Source organism: Psammomys obesus, unplaced genomic scaffold (genome assembly GCF_907164565.1).
Source record: "Psammomys obesus unplaced genomic scaffold, mPsaObe1.curated_primary_1811, whole genome shotgun sequence".
NCBI lineage: Eukaryota > Metazoa > Chordata > Mammalia > Rodentia > Muridae > Psammomys > Psammomys obesus.
In genome coordinates, this window is record NW_026585895.1 from 1,584,990 (window position 1) to 1,599,989 (window position 15,000).

At 46.5% G+C, this 15,000-nt stretch overlaps 1 protein-coding gene across 4 annotated transcripts in view; it reads left to right on the plus strand.

Annotated features, from left to right (window-relative positions):
• Positions 1 to 5,622: 5,622 nt before the first annotated feature.
• The window catches only part of Tfpi (tissue factor pathway inhibitor), a 48,852-nt gene continuing 39,474 nt past the window's right edge, over positions 5,623 to 15,000 (plus strand). The window contains exons 1-2 of one of the 4 annotated variants that reach the window (XM_055600663.1): positions 5,623 to 5,867; positions 6,410 to 6,501. The gene's annotated coding sequence lies outside the window, so the exon portion shown is untranslated. Of the gene's footprint in view, positions 5,868 to 6,409; positions 6,502 to 11,741; positions 11,807 to 14,663; positions 14,843 to 15,000 lie in introns of those variants that run through there. The other 3 variants (XM_055600664.1, XM_055600666.1, XM_055600665.1) reach the window with 3 other exon arrangements.

Consider the following 15,000-nt stretch of genomic DNA (forward strand, 5'->3'; position numbering starts at 1 on the left):
GCTACTTTCGTTCCTGTTTTGTGTGGGTTCTGGGGTCAAACCCAAACCCCTGGGCCTGCAGTGGAGGCCTGTGGCACAGCACGACTCAGCCATGTTTCTCTGCAGTCGCTCGCATCCACTGCCCCTCGTTATTTTACTCCGTCCTCTCTGAGCCTACTCTACAAGCAGAGCCTGCACCTTTCTAAATTCTAAATTCTTTTTCAGTCAGAGTTCAGTTTTCTTAAGTTATTGTTATTTTAAAATCTCGATTGATGCATCGATAGCATTTGATAGAGTAGAATTAGGTTTTCTAAGACAGTTTTTTTTAAATTAATTTATTTTACATATATGAGTGCTCTATCTGCATGTACACCTGCATGCCAGAAGAGGACATCAGATCCCAGTATAGACTGGTTATGAGCCACCCTGTGGTTGCTGGGAATTGAACTCAGGACCTCTGGATGAGCAGACAGTGCTCTTAACCACCGAGCCATCCCTTTAGCCCCCTCTAAGACAGCTTTTTCACTGGACACCGGAAGACCACATTTTCCTACTTTTTTTTTTTCTTAAATTCGCTGCTCTCTCGGCCTCTCTTTCGTTTCAGTGCAGAACGGTGTGGAGTGCGGTTACTGGCTGGGATCCCCTGTCTGCCTTTGATTCCTTACTCCAGGAGCTCTTAGATCAACTTGCAGCCTTAAACATAATCAATAAACTGACTAAATCTAGATTTCTATCTTCATTCTAGTTTTTTCATCTGAGACCTTCAGACTTACAAATCTTGATCTTTTACTTCGATGTGTCCCAAAGGAAAATTATTTGAGCTATAATCAAATCATTGCTTTTCCTGGCAAAACAGGTCATCTGGAGACTTCTCCAGATGAGTGTCTGGTTAGTCCATCCTCCTAACGGTTCAGGCCAAACTTTCAGATTTTTCTCATCTTTCTTCTTTCTTGAACTTCACATTCCATAGCTAACAAGCTCTGTCGGGACCTGACTATTTATCACTTGTTGTCTAAGCCATTCGTCTCTGGACCTGGCACTGCAATAGCCGCCTAGCTGTTTTCTTGTATCTGCCTTCAAAATATTTTTGATCTGTTATAAACACTCTGTGCATGAGTGTTTGTTTGAGTGTGTGTCAGAATATAGCACCAGATCCAGTAGGATGAGCAGTATGGTCTGTAGTTAGCCACCACGTGGGGACTGGGAATTGAACCCAGGTCCTCTGGGAGAGCAGCCAGTGTTCTTAATTGTTGAGCCATCTCTTCAGTTTTTGCATGTGCCTCTTTAAAGTCTATTTAAAATAAAATTGAATAGTTTTCTTAAGTTATTACTTTTTAAAATCTTACTTAATGCATTGACAGCTTTAAAAATCTTTCATAACAATGCTCCTCCAAGTAGCCATAGGTTATTAAACAAAAATCCCACTCAGTGCCAGCTGTGGGATATGTTCTTACAAAGTGTTGGTCAGGGAAGCTATGGAGGTTTCCAAAGCACCATAGACTTGCCATTTCTGTTGGCTGCTCTCAAGGACTTGATGATAGAACCTTATTACTGAAGACACCAGCCACACACTGGGCACACAGAACACAGAAAAATCAAGCTGTATCAGAACTGGAGACCTCCTTCCTGCTGGATAGCTTTCACAGTGCTGCAAGTTTGTGTTTTCCTCCTGCCTGGGGGGCTGTTTCCCACCAGCCCACGATGTCAGGATGGGCAAAAGATGAGCTTGGAAGGCCAGACACTCCGGGAACCACTTCAGGGAGCTAGTTCAACTTTAATTCCAGAGAACAAAGGCTCTGGAATACCTTGGAGAGTTGGTCGGGGCCTCCAAGGACAGGTGTACATAATTGGCTAAAACTAGGCATGTCAAGGATGCTTGATTTGCATTAAACACCACACTCCTATCATAGGAACTGGACATGGCACCTAGTTATCCTATAAGCGCAGGAAGGGGAGAGCAACATATCAAATGTGGTTGGGGGCATCTGTGTCTAGAGACTCTCTCCAGATGAAGTGAGGCAGAGAGCAGGAGGCCCTGCTGGGGAGAGGGAGTCCTGCCCCTTCACACGGAGATCAGAATGGCTCTCTGGACTGGGAGGACTGCAGCCTCAAGCAGCAGGGTCTTTCCAACACAAGTCACCATGCTGGTTCTGAGGGTAACTATGTGCTTTCTGACTCAATTTGAGGCCTGCACTATCAGAGGGAACCCAGGCCTGGGACTGTCAGCCTGGTTATGGCTGGGAGATCATGTGCCCTACAGGAGAACAGATTACCAGTTTTTGCTAAATGGGCTTCCAGTATTCATGTTCACAACGATAGATCGGTGTTTCTCCTAGCCATGGTCAGAGAAGCTGCTTGTGGTTTCGGGTGGAATACCCCCTCCCAGGCTCCAGGAACCCGGAGAAAGCGTGATGGGAATGCAGGAGCCAGAGGAAAAGGTGGTGATGCCTCCTGAAGTCAAAATGGCTACATTCAAGGATTCACAGCCACTGTGTCGTCCTCCCTGCTCCTGCCCCCCAAGATCTGCTCATGGCTGGACCTGTCAACATTTACCATGGATGGGAGGAGTCATGAGACCCTGCCTACTCCTGGGGAAGTTAGCCCATCGTTACTAGGGGGAAGGGTGCCATTTTTCTTAGTGCTGGACCCATTGAAAAGTTGCCCACGGTCCAGCAGATATCTTTCCATGTGCTTGTGAAAGCATGGTGAAATTATGGGCCATACTTATGTGAAGAGACAGAGGTTAAAGCGGGGCTTCTTGTGCTGAAGGCTTCAGCAGAAGAGGTAGGGGATGTGAGAGGGCAACGGCAGTGAAAATGAGCAAAACACACTGCTGTATGAAGCTTTCAAAGAAGAAATAGAAAACATCGTATGTGTTCATTTTTTCTGCTCAAAGTCTTTGACTACCCCTCTGGTTGTCACTTTTCCCTTATTTGTTTGTAGACGTATCTGTGTATGACTGTGTGAGCAAGCATGTGGAAGTCAAGAGGCCAGCCCTGAGTGGTGGTCTTCACATGTGTGTACCTTAACATTTTTTCTCAAGTCGAGCTCTGTCTCTGGCCTGGAGCTTATCAAGTAGGTTAGGTGGTTTGACAGTGAGCACCAGGGAGCTTCCTGTGCTTACCGCCTCAGTACTGGGATTTCAGGGATGGCCCGCCATGATGGACTTTTTACGTGGTTTCTGGCAGTGAACTCAGCTCTGCATTATGGCTAGCATTTTGCTGACTGCGTCATCTAACCCTTCCTTATATTTTAAAATGGCATTTCTTTATAAAATTTTGAATTCATACATTTAAATTCATAAGATGTCACGACACCTCATTTTGATGGAGTAAGCCTTTAGTGAGTATAAAATGATACTGTAAAATTTAATATCCCTTTTGGGCTATAAATTTATCACATTAGATTATTATCATCAACATGCTTTCCTTAATTTCTTCTGTCACCATATTGAGATAGTTTCAGCTATGCGCTAATATCACTCAGACCTTCAACTTCTCACCACACAGCAAAGTTCTGTTTCTCATGCCTGTGCATCCATGGAAGGAAGGACTTGTGCTAACAAACAAGGGTAGAAGCTGAGGATTACCGAGGCTGGATTGATTCCCAACCTTCCTATGCTACAAGCCCCCAGGTTGTGGTGACCCCAGCCAGAAACGTCATTTTGTTCCTACTTCATTACTCTAATTTTACCTCTGGGAATTGTAATGTCAGTATCTGATATGCAGGTGTCTGCTATGTGACCCTTAAAGCGGTCTGAGCCCATGGGGGCTTCCAACGCGTCAGGCAGGAAGAGACCTCTATCCCTCACACTGTGATGTTCTCAGTCTTCCCTGTACAGCAGCAGGAGGGACATGAACAGGATCTAGAGGGCGGAATGCCTGGTTTCTGACTCACTTTTCAAGTTGCACTGGGCGAGGCTCAGAGAGAATAAGTCCATCATCACAAAACTGTATCCTTATTTTAGTCATAACAGATGGTTTATTATCTAAACTGATCTTATTTATGTAACTATCAAATCATCTCTCCCATCTTCAGTTTGTTCAGTTTTCACTTCTGCCCTGAGGCAGCTTGGCTGCAGAATTCAGCAACTCTTCTAACTGAAAACAAAAACAAAACACCCCTTCTCCCCCCACAACAAAACAAACCAACCTTTAGAACAGCCTTGAGAGCTAGGTTTGGCTGAACTCATTTCAGAGGTCTCGGACCACAGACCAGAGACCACAGACCAGAGACGTGACATGCCTTGTCTAGGTCATAAAGCAGCCAAGTGGGAGGACTGGGGTGGTCTATGGGGGATGCTGGACCCCGGCTTGGTCTTAGATTTCATTCAGCGTTCTAGAGGCATGGTTTCTAGAGTCTTTTCTGCCCCACAGCTCTCTGCTGCCTCCTCTCTACTTCTTTCTGTAGTTGTGACTGTGTGAAAAGTTGCCACACAAGCAATGGGCTCTGGCAGTTTTAAGGTTCAAGCTGAGTGCATGCTTCCTGGTATTTTACAGTCACACCCCCGCCCCCATTCCAGAGCGCTGAGCAAATAGTAGGGACTAGAAAATATTCTTACTGATCAGGTTTAAGAGCGGCAGCTCTGACCGGACTGTTTGGATAGCCTAAGCAACTGCTCACGCACGCTCCTCAATGTATGTCTGTTACCCAAAGCAAGTCCTTAAGATAGTCCTGTCAAGCCTCTTCACAAATGAGAGGCTTGAAGCGCAGACAGCATAGAGTGGTGCAGCTCTCCTGATTCACGTTCATCCTCATTTGGGAAGAAAATCCATTCCAGCCAAAACCATGCTTAGACACTGAGATAGAATTAAGGTCTGCATTTAACAGGAAGATGCGTATCTGAGGCTTGAACCTAGAATTGTTCAGTTTGTAATCATTTTTTTCTTTTAAAAAATTTATAATATTTTATTTTTAAAAATTGTGTGCATTGGTGTGTGTGTGTGTGTGTGTGTGTGACAGACACTGAGTGTGAGCTCGGAGGACAACAGGAGTTGGCTCTCTCCTTCCACCTTGTGGGTCCTGGGTTGGTAGCAAGCAGGATGCGGAGCCATCTCTCCGACCTACATAGGTTCCATTCTGCAGCGCCTGCCTGCTTCAGACATTCCAGGCGCTACTTTCTCTACGAAGTTCTTCCTGGTTCTGCCTATTTCCCTCCCATCTCAGACATTAAAGAACAATTACAGTCTTGGTTTCTGGAAGTCTCCGAAATTACAAAGGCAAAATTGAGCATCCTGGCAGGGACAGTTTCCTGCGAGACTACACTTCCCAGAGTCCCTTGTGGACTGCAGAAGTCACTTCCTGTTGGGGTCCCTGCAGCGTCATCGCGGGCAGGGAACCGGTCAGAATGAAATCCGGGTCAACACCGGGCTGGTAGGCGCTGGGTCAAAACTTCCAGGACCTCACCTCTTGGTGTAGTTTATTAATTTAGTTTCTTCACACATTTACTCACAGTAAAATTTTGGGGAAAAGTCTCCACTTTACTCTTATCACAACAAAGCTTCAAGGTTGGCTACATCGCCGCCCCCCCCCCACCCCCCCCACCCTCGCCATCTCCCCCCCCCCCCCCCCCCCCCCCCGTAAAGTAGCAAAGCACCCGTGGCCTTTACAATGAGTCCTTGTGAGGAAGGATTTGCAGTGAGCACACGGATAGATTCTATGGACGGAGGAGGGTGCATGTGGGACCTCTCTGATAGGGAGGGTTCCGTCCGCCGGGAGACGAGCACCGGGATTAGCACCTAACCAACACTCAGGATTTGGGGGGATTCGGGTGAAGTGTGGCTCCATACAACAGCAAAAGATCATCCACCAGGTTGTCAGACAGCATCCACTCTGGCCTTCCGGTGACCCTGGAATGGTGCAGGTTCGGGAGCCTCTTTACGTTCCAGGTAGGTTTTGGTCAACTTGAGATTCAGAGCTTAAGTATAGTCAACCTGCTTCTGGGCTGCCTAGTAACCTGTGATGTCATGTTACCCACCAGCTGTGTGGCAGACAAGTTCAGCTGAGATATAAAAGGACCAATGGGCCACTTTGTCTCTCTCGCCTCTCCCCCCACCATGTCTCTCTCTATCCAATAAATATCCTTCATGCTAGATCTGTCGCCTCCGTGGCGTATTTTTAAATATATCCCAACACTGCGTTTACTTTGATCGTAGATGCTGCTATGAGTTTTAAATTCTCCATTCCAAAGTACCCTCTCTCAGCCTCGATACATGCTAATCTGAAACAGTAGACCCTATTTGTAGTTCATTTGCTCAACTCTTGGTCCAAATCTGGCCTCAACACACATTGGACAAATGGTTGCTGCTGGCCCGAAGTCTTTGGGTTTCTAATACCTAAACTGATTTAGAAAATTCTGCAAGACACAATGTTACAGTGGTTCGAGGCCCCTCCCCAGTATAACACACAGTTCTCTTTAATCTTCCTCAAGGCCCTGGTTTACAAACATGCTCAGACCCAGAATGTCTTCCATCATGGCTGAAGACTGAATGAAAAAAAAGAAAAGGACATGACTGCTCCCAGGTATGATGGAGGAGAAAGCTTATGATAGGAATGTAAGAGAGCATAGCCAGAGGCAGGGGGGGTCCAGAGTAGTCATGGGGAGAAGGGAGGGAAAAGGGACAGAGGGGAACCAACCGGGAAGCCCAAGGTACAAACGGAGCAAAAGGGGGCGAGTAACCACAAGGTCTGGATTACATAGGAAAGAGCCTCTGGGGGGAGGGTTCAGGGTAGAGGGCCAGTGGCAGCCTTCCCTGTAACCTGTTGGGACTCAGGGATGCTGGGAGAACCTGGAGGCCAGGCCCACTTTGATATGTTAAATAGGCACCTCAGCTGCTGGTGCTGGGTTGGAGACGACAGTGACCTAGCAACTGTGTGGTTTGTTGCCATCTTGGCTGGTGTCCTCATCTGGATGGAAGCATGCCGCGTGACTTTACCACCACCTTGGTTGAGGTGATTAAGGGGGTACTCTGCTCATCATTGTACCCTGTTTTCAAACTAAAGAGGCAATATCAGCCTTTTAAGAAGGTTTGTTTTTAAAACTGGATCATTTAAGAACTGTGATGGCCATGTTGTCTTTGTCAAGCTTTAGTTATTTGGAGAAACAGAGTCATTAAAAAAAGAGGTGGTGTTTTGTGACAGTACACTTATTGTAAGCTGTTAAAGATAACTAAGGCATACAAGTTAATAGTCATGCCAAATACAAATGCAGTTTATATGGAAGCAAGCTTGGAGGGATATATTAAAGCAACGTATTTCAGGAAATTGTCAACAATTTATACTTGAGCAGCAAACAATCTCTAGTAGCTCTATTTGGTAAACTGTGGTTCTCAACTGATCCATCTGTTAATAATTTTTCCTAATGTAGTAGTCATACAATGCCGGGTCGCTATCCGGCAGGTGGAGCTGAGAGGAGGGTGGCCAGTCAAGCTGGACGCCCTCCGTGGCTGAGCAGGATAATGAGTGTCGATGGCCGGGACCTCCCCAGATGCCCCAGGGAATAAACCACCACCGAGCCAGGAGATCTGTCGAAGCAGGAACTCAGTTCATTGAATAAAGCTGTCCTTTTCATAGGTTTGGGTCAGGGGGCGGGGTTAAGGAAGTGAGGCAAGATGACTTAGAGAGCAAGGTTAGGTAGTGCAAGGAGAGGTGGGCCAGCGACAAAACTCCACATAACAGTTACCAGGCAGGGTTGATTTTTAAGGCGGATATGCTGAATCACTTTTGCCCAGAAGTGGCGCCTCTTAAGTCAGAAGCTAAAGACAGGTCTCCAAACTCAAGCCAGGCTCAGGTAGATTCAGCAGGCCTTATCAGGCCCAACAAATACAAACCATTTTTGAAATCTCTCCATGGTTCAGTAAGCGTTCCTGGGATTGGGAATAAAAAAAACATAAGAAATAGTCCTCATTAAGGCAAGACAACATCATGCTGTCTCCTGCTACAGCTGTGAATTTTATGCCTGCCTCATTGCTGACAGAAAGCATTTGGATTCTGCATTAACAAGTGGAGAATTAACATGTAACATAGTCAGTAAACATAACAGCATCACTTTTGGATCAGTAGTATTGTGACCTTGTTCCTTCCCCAAGTTACTGACTTATTCTTTCTTTGGCACCTCTCCTGGATGGCTTTGTCATCTGTCTCCAGATGCTTTATTTGTCCAGTGGTCTCTGGGATGCTATTCTGGTCAGCCGTATCAGAGTGGGAGTCTGGGGCTTCATTCATTTTCTGCAAAGACACAGGCGTAACCATGAGAAGAACATCTGACCCTTTGCCTTGATTAGTTTCTAGATCTCCCCATTTAACGTGTACTTTATGCTGTGACTTCTCTAGGGCAAAATGCTTTTGGACATTAGAAACAGCATTATCCTTTAAGGTGAAAAAGCTTACCATAGTTAGCATAGTTAAATGTAGTATAGTACGTGGGGATTTAGGTGGGTGTGTATGCCTCTTTTTATTTAAAAAAATTGTCATTTAAGTATTTGATAGTGTCATTCCATAGTAACTTGACTCTGTACACTGAAAGGGAATCCAGGAACGTGATTAATTGTGAAGTTTCTTAAAGCCTTTGCTGGTACAGGCAGGGCCATTATCAAATTGTAATGGGAGTGCCGTTAAAGAGGTGTACAATAAATGGCATCCAAGGTTGTTTCACCTCTGTGAGAAGGAGCAACGGTCATATTAGAGAAAGTCTGAATTGTTATATGAACGTACTTTGACCACCCAAGTTCTGAGATATCAGTGATACCTGTTTGCCAAATGGTAGTTTTATGCCCAAGGATTAATTAATGCATTCCACCAGTAGATGGCAGTGGTGTGGAAGAAAGTCAAGCTGGTGAAGCTGGTATGAGATTTTTGAGCATCCTGAAAAGAAAGTCCTAGGAGAAAAAAGGAGACCAGCTCATCGGCTAGAACACTGGCAGGTTAGGAGAAGCACAGGTTTGAGTTATGAGGAAGGCTGGTTCGCTGTTGGATAGGTGGCTGCAGGGAGAGGAATATTTGTGAAATGACATTACTGGGGGGGGGGGGTGTTAAGGTCTTGCAGTTTCTAAAAGAGAAACAAGAATGTGCAGAGTCAGCTAAAATATTCAGTGGCCGAGAAACGTCTGGTAAGGACTGATTGACTATGGCACCTGCAACAATCTGCTTTGCGCACAATCTATTTCATGGATGACGCAGAATTTGTATATAAAATATATGCTCCTTGTCCTTTTGAAGAGCCGTCTATAAAAGCATTAGTAAGCACTTGCTGGGACTTTTGGATGTGTAATTTTAGGTAACATGCACGGGTCTTAGAAAAGATTTAAAGCAGGTGCACACCTGTAAACCCGGCACTCTGGAGGCAGAGGCAGGTGATCCTGGTCTACAGAGCGAGTCCAGGTCAGCCACGGCTGCAGGGAGAAACCCTGTCTCGAAAAACCAAGCCAAACCAAAACAAAAGATTTAAAAAATCTTCAAATGTCATCTTTGGGATAATGATTATCTATAGGTCTTGAGTAACATGTTAATGCTACCTCTCCATTATTATCAGTGTGGGACAAATAATCTACCTGTGTTGTATTTAGTGGCACAATAATCTCTATAAGCTCTTTACCAGTAAGTTGTTTTCTCAGTGTATTTATTCTATGAGTGCTCTGATCACATGTACACCTGCACACCAGAAGAGGATCTCAGTATGGATGGTTGGGAGCCGCCATGTGGCTGCTGGGAATTGAACTCAGGACCTCTGGAAGAGCACACAGAGCTCTTAACCTCTGAGCCATCTCTCCAGCCCCAGTAAGTTGTTTAAGACACCTTCTTCCCGTCATTATCAAGTCTATACTTTCTGGTAAATAAGGAATTACATATAAATAGTCCTATAAAATGAGATGTAATCCCAAAAGGCGGTGAGGAGGAAGGAGGGATAAGCAATCGATAAGGAAGGAAGGGATTAGTTCTATGAGCACAGCTTTAGCAGCAGCGTTATTCACTAAATTAATAGTTTGCTCTCCTTCCGGTGTTCTGTTAACTGGCCTCTTTTGCAAAGCTTCCAGGCGCTTGTTCCATAGCAAGAGTCTGATGCAGCAAACAGGTAGCCCTGGTTATCTGTTGCTTCTACAGACCTCCGGCCCACGGCCCAGCCAGTTGTACAATTTCGTTTAACCTTTTGCTAGCTTTGTACTCAACCTCACAGTAACTCCTGTTAGTCTTGATGGACGGTTTTCCTCATATAACTTTGTTAATGATCCCTATAGAGTTGTACAGTTTTCACCTCCTGAGATGCTCTGGATCTTTGCCAACTGTTAAGTTTTATCATAGTCCCTTGCACAGACCCTCTTCTGAGGCATTGTGACTGCTGCTCCGCTCTTTGTCCTTTGGTCAGCCTTGGAGCAGTTTCTAAGCGATCGATGGGCAAAACCCTGAAAGCAATTCAGGGACCCTCTAAAAGAGAACCATGGACCATGGGCTGTCCAACTCATCCCTCTTTTTCCCACTCTGGACATTGTTTTGTGGACTCAGAACTAAAAGCTGCTGGACTGAAGTCTCCTTTCCATCAGTTCCCTTCTCTGCCTCACCAGCTCAGAGCAGTAACATCCATCAGGGCCAGCTGGACTCCCCGAATGGTGCAGTGCTCCAAGATTAAAGAGGACTAGATCTAGCGAGGTGCAGTGGCGCATGCCTTTAATCCCAGCACTAGGGGAGGCAGAAGCAGACGGCTCTCTGTGATTTCGAGCCCAGCTTGCTCTACAAAGGGAGTTCAGGACAGTAAGGATACATAGAGAAACCCTGTCTTGAAAAACCAAACCAACCAACCAACCAACCAAAGACTATGTCTGACTACTGGGGGGTTTGGGCTCTCCTCTGTGATCATGCTGCTTCCGGGCCGACAGATCCTGACTGGTCTGAGATGGGGCCTAGAGACATAAGCCTAAGCCTCCTGTCTGGGCTCCAGCTCGCTCTGCTCCGGCTCTGCCCAGATCACTGCTTTCTTCTTTACTCTCCTCACACTGATGTTTTCACCCTGCCTTTTACATGTTTTACTTACTGAACTTCACCTTACACCCAAACACATGTCCCACATAAGCTTTCCCGACAGCTCTCACTCCACAACAGCTCCGCTTGTTCCTGATACATCTACAAAGACCCTTTGGATGTTGTGGAGAAGCTCTGGCCAAAAGGCACCTTCCTCCTCGCACCCCAGGCCAGATCTTTACACTAGTCCTTGGTTCTCTCTGGTCCCTTCCTTAGCTGCTCTGTAGCGCTCTGCTACTCCTGCTGGCTCATTTTGGTGCCTCAGACTTGGCAATGGGACCATCACTGTCACCCTGAATCGACTGTATGCTCATTTTCTCTTGCTGGTCCTCTATCTCTCCCACCTCAGCTCCTCCCTACTCCTCAGCCTTCCTGGAAAACCTTTCATTTTTACTCTGTAACCAAAGTAATCTGCTTGTAGCCCCCCAGTAATAAATTTTCAAGTTTCTTCAGGAATGCAGGATGAAAATCACATGATCTGTTGCAGCTGAACGAGTTAAGAGTTAAGACTCCTTGCTGCCTGACCAGAGGAGCTCCTCTTCAACTGGACCTGGTACCACCCCCCACCAAAGAACCCCCTCCGCAGAACAAAACACAAAGCAGCTCTCACATCCCTGCCCTGCACTTTTTATATCCTGTCAGAGTTAGGAATGATAGTTTCCTGCTGAAAGACTACACTTCCCAGCTTCCCGTGGACGGCGGAAGTCATTTCCGCCCCATAAGGGGCCGCAGCCTATCTTCTGTAGGCATTTTGGCCATCTGCACATGTGGGTGATAAAGCTCTTCCTCGCTGAGAATAAACATGGTCCCACTTAAGGTCAGACCAAGCCTATCTTTCTTTCCTTCTTCTGTCTCTCTACAGCTGCCTTAAATAATCTAACATAATCTAACAGTTTGCATGTGCTTGAGCATGTGTCTTGAACATGTCTCCGAAGTTTCATAGTGTGTAATTCTTGTGTGTGAGGGGATGTAGTAAGGAAACTGCTGACATCATTGCTCCATGATATGGTCAAACTTTGTTGTAGATATGAGAGAAAGAAGAGCCAGAGGCATCTGGAGGAGTTCATAGCAGAGAGAACATGGTCAGCAGACTTGACATGGCCAGGGCTAGGGAAGCATTTGAGCAGGAGAGAATAGTGGAGGGGGGGGAAAGGGGGAAGAGAGAGAGAGAGAGAATATATATATATATATAGAGAGAGAGAGAGAGAGAGAGAAAGAAAAACAGAGAGAATATATATGTATATATATATAGAGAGAGAGAGGGAGGAAGAGAGTGAGAGAGAGCGAGAGAGAACAAGAACAAGAGACAGAAAGCAGATAACAAGAAAAAGTGTAGCCAGAATATGGGGTTATAAGAAGGGGGGGCAGGAGACTGGTGTGGGAGCTTTGAAATGTACAGCAGGTGTTCGTGAGTAGGGACTGAGGGGGCTTGGAGGCCGCATGGGCATCGCTGTGCAGCCACAGGTACATGTCAATGGAGCCCTGTCACTTCTGCCAGAGGGGAGAGAAAGGACACCTTTTGGCCGATGGGAACTGATTTCAAAAGCCCCTGAGGAATGGTTGCTTTTATTTAACCTCCAGAAATCCCCCTGTGGTTCAGCTCAAGCTCTTTTCTGTGTATTTGGACAGCTGAGAGCGTCCAGCCGTTTGTGGTGAAGAGGGAGTCAGGGAGGCTGGAATTCCAGTCAGAGGCTGTGCTGGGGGTGGGAGCAGGATCTGGTTTTCTGAGTGAGCCAGAAGACAGTCAGGGAACAATTACCCAGGCTTACCTATGGCAAGGGATCCCTGAGTACATTTGGCCTGTGAATATTTTTAAGTATACAAAAAGAGATTGAAGTTTTGGATAGCATGACCACTGTCTGTTAAACTGCACTGAAATACTCACTGTACAAAAAGCAGTTAACAAGTGTCCATAAACAGTGGGAATAGACACATACCTTTAAGCCATAGCAAAACAAAGCTTGAAAATTTATCAGTATAATAGAAACATGTAGATATATTTTTCTGCAATAAGAGATTTTTCTTGGCAGGGAAGAAAACAGAAGACAGGGATATTTCTAACACAATGAGAAGCACTTTTAAATTTATATTTAGGAGATTAAAAAAAAAAAAACAAACCTGAATCTGTGACTATGATGGTTTTTGGAGATAGGGTTTCTCTGTGTAGTCTTGGCTGACCTGGACTCCCTTTGTAGACCAAGCTGGCCTTGAACTCACAGAGATCCGCCTGCCTCTGCCTCACTGCGTGAGCCACCCCATTTGGCTGGCTATGATAATTTTTAAAAAAGGTTTAATAGCCAGTGTCTTACCAAGGCTGGATTAACATAGCAGAACTCCACCGAGTGACCTTTGAACTCTTAGCATCCTGTATCATCTTTAGGCCTCATTTTCACGTACCTTAAATCATTTTCACATACTTTAAATCCTTTCCTCAGACCCGGGCAATTTGCATAAACTTTGACCTTTTTCATTTACTGTGAGGTGTAGGTGCTTGGCTACTGAGAAAAGCCATTGAAGGGCGAGTTCTTTTAAATGACGGAGCAGTAAAAAGCAAGTTTCACGTAGTGGCAGCAATGGCAATAGCTAGAGTTTGCTTTTAACCTTGAAACCCATTTCTGTGAGTCTGTCTGCATCAGCATGAAGCCTGCCAGCAAGGGAAAGCTGTGAGCTTGCGTTTCTCAGCTGGAGAGCAGGTCTAGAAAAGGCCAGGCCTGATTTTAAGTGGGAGAGGGACCGAGCAGGAAGCTGTGTCCTGCGGGGAGCAGGACAAGGTCAGCCGCTGCCCCTAAACTGATAAAGCTAGGCCTGGTCTCCGTAACTGTCACAGCCATCTGACAAGGAGAAACCTGAGCAGGAAGTGGAAACCAAACGGCCTCTGTGTCAGTTAAGGATGACAGATTTACCTGCTACCTGGACAGCCAGTGTGGTGACCTCTGGGGTCTTTGCTGGGGCAGAGGTTATCTGTGATTGGCAGCCACCCACGGCATCGTTAAGTCTTCAGCTACCACGCTGGACAGCGTCAGCCCCCAGAGCAGAGGGTCTAAGAGATTTTCCTGTAGAGGGGAGACTTAGGAAAACTACCTTGGCGAGGCAGAGCAGGGCAGCCAAGCCAACAGTGGCTGCAGTTTGGGCTGAGGCATAGGACAATTCTTTGCCACACTTGAAGCAAGATCCAGGTGGAATCTGCGGCCGACCATCTTCTTCCCTATTACCAGGCGCTGGTACTGTCGTCCAGCAGGGTGAGTGGTCAGGAGTTAGACTTACTTCCTGGTAGGCAGGCAGATGTGGAGAGGGGTGATGGTGCATGAGGACGGAGGCTAGTTTCTTGAGCAGCCTTTGACCTTAAGGCAAAAGCCTCAAGCTGGGAACCGGTTCAGTGAGTTCAAGGCCCACTGAGGACGTGACACAGGTCTTCAGACTGACCAACTCTCCTCGCTGAGAATGTGACACAGGTCCTATCTGTCTTCAGACTGAGCAACCCTACCTTGGGGGAGGAAGGCTTGAGATGCTTTAAAACCCCGGGCCTCCAGAAAAGGCTGGGCTCTCCTTGCTTTGCAGAGGGTCGCTCTTCCAAGCGTCTGCCGGGCCGGGGGTTGCTCACCCTCATGAGCCATCTTTACCTGCTGTTCTGCCAGCAGCATTTGCAATCTCTGCTGCTCTCTGTTGCCCTTCAGACCTTTGCCTGCCTTTTATTTCTCCAACTGGCAGAGAAACTGAACCCAGTCAAGACCCCTAGCCTGTATTATTTCTAGACTGTATCTTTTTGGGGACCTGTCTCCGGATTTCTTCTGCAGACAATATAATTTTGGGAGCTCATCTCCGGGTCTCCTTGGAGGACTACAGGCTTATCAAGGTAAGAAATCCAGGGGAGCGTGTGATGGAGATGTGGGCTGTCAGCTCAGCTGGCAGAACCACAAGGTGTCGGGGTGCCTTTCCCGTGTCAGTCCCAGAGCACAGTAGCCCAGAGCAGAACGCACAGAGACAGGAAGCAGACCTTGGCACTGGCGTGCC